Genomic DNA, 11,648 nt, shown 5'->3' with positions numbered 1-11,648 from the left:
CCCGGAAAAAAAAAAAAAAAAAAAAAAAAAAATTTACCTACTCTATACATTCCCCCTCTCTTTTTGGCCGTGTCTGGCAGGGATCTCTTGTAAATGTTTCCATTGGCCTAACTTCACTCGTGTACACAGATAATATTTAACTTTTCTAGCTGAAGTCATATATGCTGTTTACCTTTTTCTGGAGATTATGAGTGAAGGGAACATGCATTTGGAAGTCAAACCAACTCTATACTTCCTAGCTACATAAACTTGGACAAATTATTTAACGTCTCTTAATTTATTCCCTTTGTATAAACGATGACAATAATAGTATCTACTATAAGGGTTATTAGATCTAAATGAGATACTCTTCCAAATATAGTGCCTGCCACACATTACTTGCAAAATGTATATCAAAGATACTCTTAGAAATAATGGGTACTTAAAGATTGTTAAATTTAAAAAATCTGTCTAGTTTTAAATAAATTTCACATGTCTCATTTCTAAACGTTCTGTTTAGTTGTTTCAAAACAGCATAGTCAATTTTGAGATCCCTTTTGTTTGCATCGCATTTTAAGCCTTCTTTTACGTCTGTAAAATATTAAACCCATTGATGTTAGCATGAATTCTAGAACCAGACTGCCTGGCTTCCAATCTAGGTTCTGCCGTTTACACACTGGATGAGTTTGATGGCTACGTAACTTCTCTGTGCCTTTCTTCACATGTGGAATGAAGAAAAGGCACAGAGAAGTCTCATAGTTACTGTTATATGTGTTTGCTGTTATTGTTATATTTTAGATCTGATGGCTTGCCATAGCTTCAGTTTTATCAGGTCTGTTTCTTTCACCTTTAACCTCTAATTCTTTAATCTGATATTTCTACTGACCCTCGCCTATGGTGATTCTGTTTTCTCATATATTTATAGTGTTTACTCATACAAGTCAGAATAAGAGATTTATAATTTTATCATTATCATCTTTGTGCCAAAAAAGTACACCTTGGTCGCGGTGTACATAGTTCAATGTACCCAAATGATAAATTTTCCCTTTTTCTATTTTTGAGAATACCGGAAGGTTGCTTTTTGAAGAGAAAGTGAGAGGAAGAATCAAGCATCTTCATGCCACCTCCTCTGGCTTTGAAAGTCAACGTAGTAGCTCATAGAGTCACACAAGAACCTCTGGAGAGTTTTCTTAGAGGAGCCCTTAAGATTCAGAGAATAATGTCTCTAGCTTCCTAATGAATCAAACACAAAAGCAGAAATATGACTTTGTTCTTTTTTAAGTGACCACTGTATTATATTTCTAGGATAGATACCATTTTAAAACTACGAAATGGACAGTTTATTCTATTTTAATTAATTTATTATTTTTGGCTGCATTGGGTCTTCGTTGCTGTGCACAGGCTTTCTCCAGTTGTGGCGAGTGGGGGCTTCTCACTGCAGTGGCTTCTCTTGTTGTGGAGCACGGGCTCTAGGGCACGCAGGCTCAGTAGTTGTGGCTTAGTTGCTCCGTGGCATGTGGGATCTTCCCAGACCAGGGCTGGAATCCATGTCTCCTGCGTTGGCAGGCGGATTCTTAACCACTGCGCCACCAGGGAAGCCCTGATACCATTTTAAATACTAGGAAACAGTAATCTTCCCTTTCCTCCAGCCCCTTGGAATAGACATCATGCAAACAAAGCTCTTAAATCATAAAATTATAGCTTAAGCATTCAAACTTCCTTCCTTGGGTTCCTCATCCTGCTAAGAAGGGGCCGCGTACTCAAGGACCTCAGGCCCCCTCCCCCCATGTCTCTCCACATGCGCTTTTCACAAGCGCGCCCTCCAGCTGTGGCTCCTGATCGCTTCGTCCAGCCTGCCCCTTACCTAATTATTTTCATCTCATGCGGTCTTAGTGGATGGATTGCTTGCCTGTGGCCATAATAAGAAAAGTGTTCACAGTGAACAAAAAGAGATGTCACGTAAGAATCCAGATTCTCTTAAAACTGGAAGATCCGGCAGCTCTGGTTCCTCTAGACCCACATTCCCACAGAAACTGGGTAGCTGCCACTCCTTACGGCTTTCTGGCTCCCCCAGGCCCCCCACCCCTGCCTTCACCAGCCTGGGGCCACTGCACAGAGCACTGCAGTCTCTGCTTTAAGCCCTAAATTACCACCCTGATGCCTAGAGTGGATAAGCCGTCCTTGATGAAAGAAAGTACAGCTGTGGCCTCATCGCCAGCCCCAATCCGTGTCTAAAATCAGGAGTAAGAAAGAACAGAAAAGGACAGCCGAGAAGGGAATTCCTCGACAGGGATGTTTCCTCAACGCCTCCACCACTGCGTGTGTGATGACAGCGGCTCACACGAGGTGCAGCGACTGCCAGGCACCCAGCGTTCTAAGTTTTCTAGGCAACAACACTGACTGCACAGAGGTACTGTGCAACAGCTGTCTGCTTCTTTACCAGTGTAAAGATCACACTTCTCAGCCTCTCTCCCAGCCTAGTGTGGCCATGTGCCCACCAGCTGAAAGGAGTGGTTTATGCAACTTCCAGCAAGTGTCCTTAAAGGGAAGGGCATGTGGTTCTCCCTGCTTTCCTCTTTTCACCAATGGATCCTGGAGCTTCAGCAGCCCTTTTGAACCATGAGGTAACCGGGAACAGGAGAGAGCCTCGAGGGGGAGCCTACACATCTGACCCCATGGACTGCCTGCCACACCAGCTGTGGACCCCACCTCTCGGTGGCCTGTGCATGACAGAGGGATAGACTTCTCTCTGGTTTAGGCCATTATTATTTGGGGTTTTCTGGCATGCATAGCTGAACCTAGTCCTAGATGTTCCAGAAGTATAATATCCTATGATATCCCTCTCTTCCAGATGAGGAAACAGAGGCAGAGAGTTTCAGCCACTGGACCAAGATTTTGCAGCTAAGAATGCCAAATGGTTTTCCACCCAGGTCAGATGTACCATGTGTGGTCCCATACCTAGCAGTGGCATTAGGATTCATTAAATTGACTCCAATGGTTCCAGTTTTTGTTTTAGTAAGGCAGAATTTTAGAACTTAGAGATTTCTCTCTCTTTATAATATGCTAAGAACACAAAAGTAAACACATAGGGTTAGTATTATGTATCTGAATAAAACCTACTAGTCACTTGAGGATTTTAGACTGATCTATCAGAGGTTTTTCTAAAATGAGAGAATTTACTTCGGGAGGTGTATCCGGAAGAAATAGAGGACATCAGAACATGACTTTCGATGGCTTAAGCACTTTTAATTTCTCTTACATATATAACTTAAACTTGCTTTTAGTTACTAACTCTGGGCCATTTCCATAAGCAATCTCAGTTTCCCGTAGGAAAGCCAAGTTCTGAGAAACAAAACTCCCTCAAGAAAAAAGCTTTGATTTGTTTAAATAATTTTATTTTCTGGGAACAAAAATCATTTCTTAGATAAAATATACATTTTCAATTTTTCAAACCGAGCCATACCGCCAACCTCAATTCCCATTTGAAATCCAAACAATAGCTTGGTACATGCAATTTCTTTTCTCAAAAACAAAACAGACAACATACCAGCTCTGTACGGAGTGGAACTGAGCCCTGGGCGTGCGTTCCGTTGCCACATTCTAGGGCAGCTCCTCTTATTTTCTCACAGACAGCAAACCGTCTGGCTCTGCAGACGTCACCTGCAATCTTCCTTGACTCAACCTCTCTTGTCTCTGGTGCTTCTCAACTTCTGGAAGCTGCCTACTGACATCAGTGCCACTCTTCCTGACTTAAGAGCCACAGTCGCCCCCATCACATCACCCCAGAGTGCCTGTCCCCTCAGTCACCTCCCTCCTCCCCCTTATCCCTGGAATAGGCCATCTGCTCTCAGGTGCCATTTTCCAGCCCTGGTTCCCACTGGGAAAGATGTGAGGAAAGGTCTTGGGAGAGGTAAGAGGATGGGGTCACTTACTCAAAGCAACGCCCTGTCTTTTCTCATTCCGAGGCAGGAAGACAGTGTGGCAGAAAGCCACTTCCATGCCCTGGTCCAGCGACTGGTGCCCTCGTGAGGGGAGGGCAGCCTGAGCTCCAGGAGGGCCTGGAGCTGACCGGTGTCACCTGTGGGCATTCCTGTCAGCCAGGCTGCAGGCCACACGGGTCTTCACCTGAAGGGACTGTGCTCTTCTCGCCAGAACTGGCAGCTTTCACACTGCAGGGGCAACCAGAAGTGGGCGGCGTCCTCTTTGGAAGCAGCTAGGGCAGGACAGTTGTGCCCTGACCGAGGAGCGGGTGGTTAGAGCCCAGGGTGGTAGGTAGACTGTGTGGCTGCCCCCATCATACTGGTTCCTTGAGAAAGTTGGGGAAGCGTCACGATATTTGCCGGGAGGTCTGTCCTTCCTTAGGCTTTGGTGTGACTGAACCTGACACAGTAATTGAGCTAATTTTTCAAAACATCGTTCTCCAGTTAAAAAAAAAAACCAAGTCAGTTCTTCTCAGTACCGCCATCTTCCCAGAAGCATCTGGTATTGCTATGGCAACAGAACGCAGGCCGCGTGCTTGGCCGCGTAAGCAATGGCTAATGTTGATGGAACTCAGAGATTTCCCTCTTGTGAATGTCATCCGTGGGCGAGCAGTATGTTTTAGTTTTGCAGAAGGCAGAGGTGGATGGAAGGGGCAACAGAAGTGAGGCTCTGGGCCGAGTGTAAACACACAGACCCACACCTCCAGTTAGGACAAGATGGAGTCACTTCTTCGTGATCTGTCCCCTTAGCTTCTGCGCGGGCACCATGCACGCTCACGGGCCCTTCCCACCTCTGAGCCTCTGCTTCCCTCTCATCTCTCTCCACATCTCTTCCAAAATGCTCTTCAAGATGCAAATCGCGTCCCTTTTCTGCTTAAAATCCACTCATTCTTCCCTTTCGCCCACTAGGAAAAGCACTGCCTTTGTGGCTTCGCGTGCAAGGCCTTTCTGATTTTGGCTGCAACCTACATTTACATCGCCTCTGCTCCTTCTCTCAGGCACCAACCCAGCCGAACAGCGGGTGTCCGGGCCCGGCTTCCCCGGGTGGGTCCTGCCTCTCCAGCTCCGTGGAGCTGCCCCCACGTCCTCAGCCCTTTCCTCCTCGCTGAGCTTCCAGCTGATCCTCTTCAGCAAATTCCCGGCCGGTGGGCTTTCCACGCCCCGCAGTTACGGCTCAGCGCGCCCAGCTGCGCCCACTCAGGCTGGGCTGCGGAGAGCGGGCTCTGCGGCCTGGGACGCCCCCCGGCTCCTCCCTCCCAAGCCCTACGTGTGACGCCGACGTAGCTTAAAACCAGCACGGAGGGGCCAAAGTTAGAAAAGGCTAAATGGTGGTGGCAAGGGAGAGGGGGTGGGGAGTGTGAAGGCCGGAGGAAGGAGGCCTGGTGCCCCGGGGAGCCGGAGGCCATAATGTCACGGTCAGCTGCCCGTGAAGGGGCTGCCCCGCAAAGGAGTGGTTTGGGGCTGGAAAGTGGGATACAGCCCACTCCCTCCCTGGCATCTTCCGAGGGCCGAGAACCGGATCCGTCCAAGCGAGACGCCCTGCTCCCTGGGCCCTCCGCTGTGAAGAGGCTGGAAGGCCGTCCCAGGTGAGTGTTGACAAGCCTTGTCACTGTTGATTCTGGGGGCCTGTCCTGTGGGTTGTAGGGTGGTTGGCAGCACCCTGGCGCCCACCCACTAGACGCCAGTGGCACCCCCCAGGACCCACAGTTGTGAGACCCCAAAATTGTCTCCAGACATTCCCAGCTGTCTCCTGGGAGCAAATCCCCTCTGGTTGGGAACATGGGAGACAGAGTTATTGGTCGCCGGGAGATGGGGGATCCTCTCTGCCGGCGGGGGTAGGGACTTGGGGAGGGGGAGTCGACGGAGCGAGCGGGGACTCAGCGCATGCGCAGTGAGAACGCCGCCCCCAGCCCCACCCCGACTCCGAGTGATCAGGCCTCCAGGTGCGCTGACACCCAAGAGCCTGGACGCGGGAGGTGCTGGCAGCGGCACTTCAAAAAGACGCCAGGGCAGAATTTCTCCTTTTTTGGTAGCACGTGGCCTTTTGTTGCAGATGAAAATTCCACACACCTCCCCCGCCATCCTGATAGGGCTCTGGGGCGCAGTAAGGGTTTCCCACCAGCTAAGAGCTACTGAAAGACAGAGGTAATATCTTTGCATTCCTTGCATTCAAGCACAAGCGTCTGCAGAGCAGGTTGGAGGTAGGAGCTGCATAGCAGAGCCCCGTGGCCCCCGGTAAAGGGTTTGTGTTTTATTTAATACACCTGGAATGATCTGTTGACTGTAACAGGTGGAAATGCAACAGGGATACATGTAAATTCGTTCTTGAGTACGAAGTATCAATTGCACAATCTAGAACGGGGCTGCGTGGCTTGGCATTTGCACACGTTTGTCTTTTGCTGACACCTGAGAATGAACTGTGAGGTCCTGTTGCTCAGAATCTAATGCAGTCCTGGGGAGCTCGAATAGAAACCAGATCTTCAGGCTAAGAGCGGGAACCCTCTCACTAGGCTCTGCCTGGAGCCTTTTGTTCAGATTTCAGTTAAAATACGCCGTCACCTGCTCGCTGACTACCTTTTCTGGGTTGAACCATTGTTCTGGTGAGCACACCTGAGTCAGGCCCTCGGTTTCCCTGGCTTCCTTCCTCACCCACGTGTCTGCGGCTTCTGGCTCCATCCCTGCTGTGCGCAGCGCGACTTCTTCCAGAAGGCCCACAGCTAAAAATGAAAGGGCAGCAAGTTCATGGTGAGCAGAGGTGGGAGACAGGGCTGCCTTGCACAGATTCACACCCCCGCTGCTGGGATTTGAGTTCCCAGGGGATTCCATACCTCTGTTCTTAGTTCTGGTAACCAACAAATACTACAGACGGGGTGGCTTAAACAGCAGACATTTATTTCCTCACAGTTCTAGAGGCTGGAAGTTGGAGATAAGGGTGTTTGGGTTCTGGTGAAGGCTCTCCTCCTAGCTTGCAGATGCCCATCTTCTCAGGTGTCTTTTTTTTTTTTTTTTTTTTTTTTTTTTTTTGCGGTACGCGGGCCTCTCACTGCTGTGGCCTCTCCCGTTGCGGAGCACAGGCTCCGGACGCGCAGGCTCAGCGGCCGTGGCTCACGGGCCCAGCCGCTCCGCGGCATGTGGGATCTTCCCGGACCGGGGCACGAACCCGCGTCCCCTGCATCGGCAGGCGGACTCTCAACCACTGCGCCACCAGGGAAGCCCAGGTGTCTTATTTTTAATCGGGATATAGTTGTTTTACAGTGTTGTGTTGGTTTCTACTGTACAGCGAACTGAAGTAGATAAGAGTTCCCTGTGCTGTACAGCAGGTTCTCAGTTACCTATTTTATACATATTAGTGTATATATGTCAATCCTAATCTCCCCATTCATCCCACCCCACCCTCTTTTCCCTCTTGGTGACCATACGTTTGTTCTCTACACCCGTGTCTCTATTTCTGCCTTGCAAACAGGTTCATCTGTACCACTTTTCTAGATTCCACCTATATGCGTTAATATACGATATTTGTTTTTCTGACTTCACTCTCTATGACAGGCTCTAGGTCCATCCATGTCTCTACAAACGACCCAGTTTCATTGCTTTTTATGGCTGAGTAATATTCCATTGTATATATGTACCACATCTTCTTTATCCATTCGTCTGTTGATGGGCATAGGTTGCTTCCATGTCCTTGCTATTGTAAATAGTACTGCAATGAACATTGGGGTGCATGTGTCTTATGGTTTTCTCAGGGTATATGCCCAGTAGTGGGATTGCTGGGTCATATGGTAGTTCTATTTATAGTTTTTTAAGGAACCTCCATACTGTTCTCCATAGTGGCTGTATCAATTTACATTCCCACCAACAGTGCAAGATGGTTCCCTTTTCTCCACACCCTCTCCAGCATTTATTGTTTGTAGATTTTTTGATGATGGCCATTCTGACTGGTGTGAGGTGATACCTCATTGTAGTTTTGATTTGCATTTCTCTAATAATTAGTGATGTTGAGCATCTTTTCATGTGCCTCTTGGCCATCTGTATGTCTTCTTTGGAGAAATGTTTATTTAGGTCTTCCACCCATTTTTTGATTGGGCTGTTTTGTTTTTTTGATATTGAGCTGCATAAGCTGTTTGTATATTTTGGAGATTAATCCTTTGTCCATTGATTCATTTGCAAATATTTTCTCCCATTCTTTCTGAGGGTTGTCTTTTCATCTTGTTTATGGTTTCCTTTGCTGTGCAAAAGCTTTTAAGTTTCATTAGGTCCCATTTGTTTATTTCCATTACTCTAGAAGGTGGGTCACAAAAGATTTTGGTGTGATTTATGTCAAAGAGTGTTCTGTCTATGTTTTCCTCTAAGAGTTTTATAGTGTCTGGTCTTACATTTAGGTCTTTAATCCATTTTGAGTTTATTTTTGTGTATGGTGTTAGGGAGTATTCTAATTTCAATTCTTTTTTTTTTTTTTTGTGGTACGTGGGCCTTTCACTGCTGTGGCCTCTCCTGTTGCGGAGCAAAGGCTCCGGACGCACAGGCTCAGTGGTCATGGCTCACGGGCCTAACCACTCCGCGGCATGTGGGATCTTCCCGGACCGGGACACAAACCCGTGTCCCCTGCATCAGCAGGCAGACTCTCAACCACTGCGCCACCAGGGAAGCCCCTCTAATTTCAATTCTTTTACATGTAGCTGTCCAGTTTTCCCAGCACCACTTATTGAAGAGACTGTCTTCACTTCATTGTGTGTTCTTGCCTCCTTTGTCATAGATGAGATGTCCATAGGTGTACGAGTTTATCTCTGGGCTTTCCATCCAATTCCATTGTCCTATATTTCTGTTTTTGTGCCAGTACCATACTGTCTTGATTACTGTAGCTTTATAGTATAGTCTGAGGTCAGGGAGCCTGATTCCTCCAGCTCCACTTTTTCCCCTCACAATTGCTTTGGCTATTTGGGGTCTTTTGTATTTCCATACAAATTGTGACTTTTTTTTTTAGTTCTGTGAAAAATCTCACTGGTAGTTTGATAGGGATTGCATTGAATCTGTAGATTGGCTTGGATAGTATAGTCATTTTAAGAATATGGATTCTTCCAATCCAAGAACATGGTATATCTCTCCATCTGTTTCTGTCATCTTTGATTTCTTTCATCAGTGTCTTATAGTTTTCTGAGTACAGGTCTTTTACCTCCTTGTGTAGGTTTATTCCTAGGTATTTTATTCTTTTTGTTGCAGAGGTCAATGTGATTGTTTCCTTAATTTCTCTTTCTGATCTTTTGTTGTTAGTTTATAGGAATGCAAGAGATTTCTGTGCATTAATTTTGTATCCTGCAACTACACCAAATTCGTTGATTAGCTCTAGTAGTTTTCTGGTGGCATTTTTAGGATTCTCTATGTATAGTATCATGTCATCTGCAAACAGTGACAGTTTTACTTCTTCTTTTCCAATTTGTATTCCTTTTATAAATCAGATTTCTTCTCTGATTACTGTGGCTAGGACTTCCAAAACTATGTTGAATAAGAGTGGCAAGAGTGGACATCCTTGTCTTGCTCCTGATATTAGAGGAAATGCTTTCAGTTTTTCACCATTGAGAATGATGTTTGCTGTGGGTTTGTCATATATGGCCTTTATTATGTTGAGGTAGGTTGCCTCTGTGTCCACTTTCTGGAGAGTTTTTTTCATAAATGGGTATTGAATTTTGTAAAAAGCTTTTTCTGCGTCTATTGAGATTTGATTTGCGGATACTGAAAAATTCTTGCATCCCTGAATTCCACTGTCAAGTGGGACAAATTCCACTTGATCATGGTGTATGATCCTTTTAATGCATTGTTGTATTTGGTTTGCTAGTATTCTGTTGAGGATTTTTGTGTCTATGTTCATCAGTGACATTGGTTTGTAATTTTCTTTTTTGTGATATCTTTATCTGGTTTTGGTGTCAGGGTGATCGTGGTCTCAGAATGAGTTTGGGAGTGATCTGTCCTCTGCAATTTTTAAAAATTAATTAATTAATTTTTGGCTGCACTGGGTCTTCGTTGCTGCACGCAGACTTTTCTGTAGTTGTGGCGAGTGGGGGCTACTCTTCATTGCAGTGCACGGGCTTCAGTAGTTGTGGCACATGGGCTCAGTAGTTGTGTCTTTTGGGCTCTAGAGTGCAGGCTCAGTAGTTGTGGCACACAGGCTTAGTTGCTCCGTGGCATGTGGTATCTTCCCGGACCAGGGCTCAAACCCATGTCTCCTGCATTGGCAGGCGGATTCTCAACCACTGCACCACAAGGGAAGCCTCCTTCCTCTGCAGTTTTTTGGAATAGTTTGAGAAGGATGGGTGTTAGCTCTTCTCTAAATGTTTGATAGAATTCACCTGTGAAGCCCTTTGGTGCTGGCCTTTTGTTTGTTGGAAGATTTTTAATCACGGTTTCAATTTCATTACTTGTGATTGGTCTGTTCATATTTTCTATTTCTTCCTGGTTCAGTCTTGGGAGATTGTACCTTTCTAAGAATTTGTCCATCTCTTCCAAGTTGTCCATTTTATTGGCGTAGAGTTGCTTGTCTCTTATGATGCTTTGTATTTCTGCAGTGTCTGTTGTAACTTTTCCTTTTTCATTTCTAATTTTATTGATTTGAGTCCTCTCACTCTTGATGAATCTGGCTAAAGGTTTATCAATTTTGTTTATCTTCTCAAAGAACCAGCTTTTAGTTTTATTGATCTTTGCTATTGTTTTCTTTGTTTCTATTTCATTTATTTCTGCTCTGATCTTTATGATTTCTTTCCTTCTACTAACTGGGTTTTTTTTTTTTTTTGTTATGCTTTCTCTAGTTCCTTTAGGTGTAAGGTTAGATAGTTTATTTGAGATTTTCCTTGTTTCTTGAGGTAGGATTGTATTGCTGTAAAATTCCATCTTAGAACTGCTTTTGCTGCATCCCATAGGTTTGGGGTCGTGGTGTTTTTGTTGTCATTTGTCTCTAGGTATTTTTTGATTTCCTCTTTGATTTCTTCAGTGATCTGTTGGTTATTTAGTAGCACACTGTTTAGCCTCCATTTGTTTGTGTTTTTTACATTTTTTTTCCTGTAATTGATTTCTAATCTCACAGTGTTGTGGTCAGAAAAGATGCTTGATACAATTTCAGTTTTCTTAAATTTTCCAAGGCTTGCTTTGTGACCCAAGTTATGATCTATCCTGGAGAATGTTCCATGTGCACTTGAGAAGAAAGTGTATTCTGCTGTTTTTGGATGGAATGTTCTATAAATATCAATTAAATCTATCTGGTCTATTGTATCATTTAAATCTTGTTTTTCCTTATTAATTTTCTGTCTGGATGATCTGTCCATTGGTGTAGTGGGGTGTTAAAGTCCCCCAGTATTACTGTGTTACTGTCAATTTCCTCTTTTACAGTTGTTAGCATTTGCCTTATGTATTGAGGTGCTCCTATGTTGGGTGCGTATATATTTATAATTGTTATATCTTCTTCTTGGATCGATCCCTTGATCATTATGTAGTGTCCTTCCTTGTCTCTTATGATAGTCTTTATTTTAAAGTCTATTTTATCTGGTATGAGTATTGCTACTCCAGCTTTCTTTTGATTTCCATTTGCATGGAATGTCTTTTTCCATCCCCTCACTTTCAGTCTGTATGTGTCCCTTGGTCTGAAGTGGGTCTCTTGTAGACAGTGTATATATGGGTCTTGTTTTTGTATCCATTCAGCCAGTC

The sequence above is a fragment of the Lipotes vexillifer genome, unplaced genomic scaffold (genome assembly GCF_000442215.2).
Source record: "Lipotes vexillifer unplaced genomic scaffold, Lipotes_vexillifer_v1.1 scaffold738, whole genome shotgun sequence".
NCBI lineage: Eukaryota > Metazoa > Chordata > Mammalia > Artiodactyla > Lipotidae > Lipotes > Lipotes vexillifer.
This window is presented reverse-complemented; position numbering follows the sequence as displayed.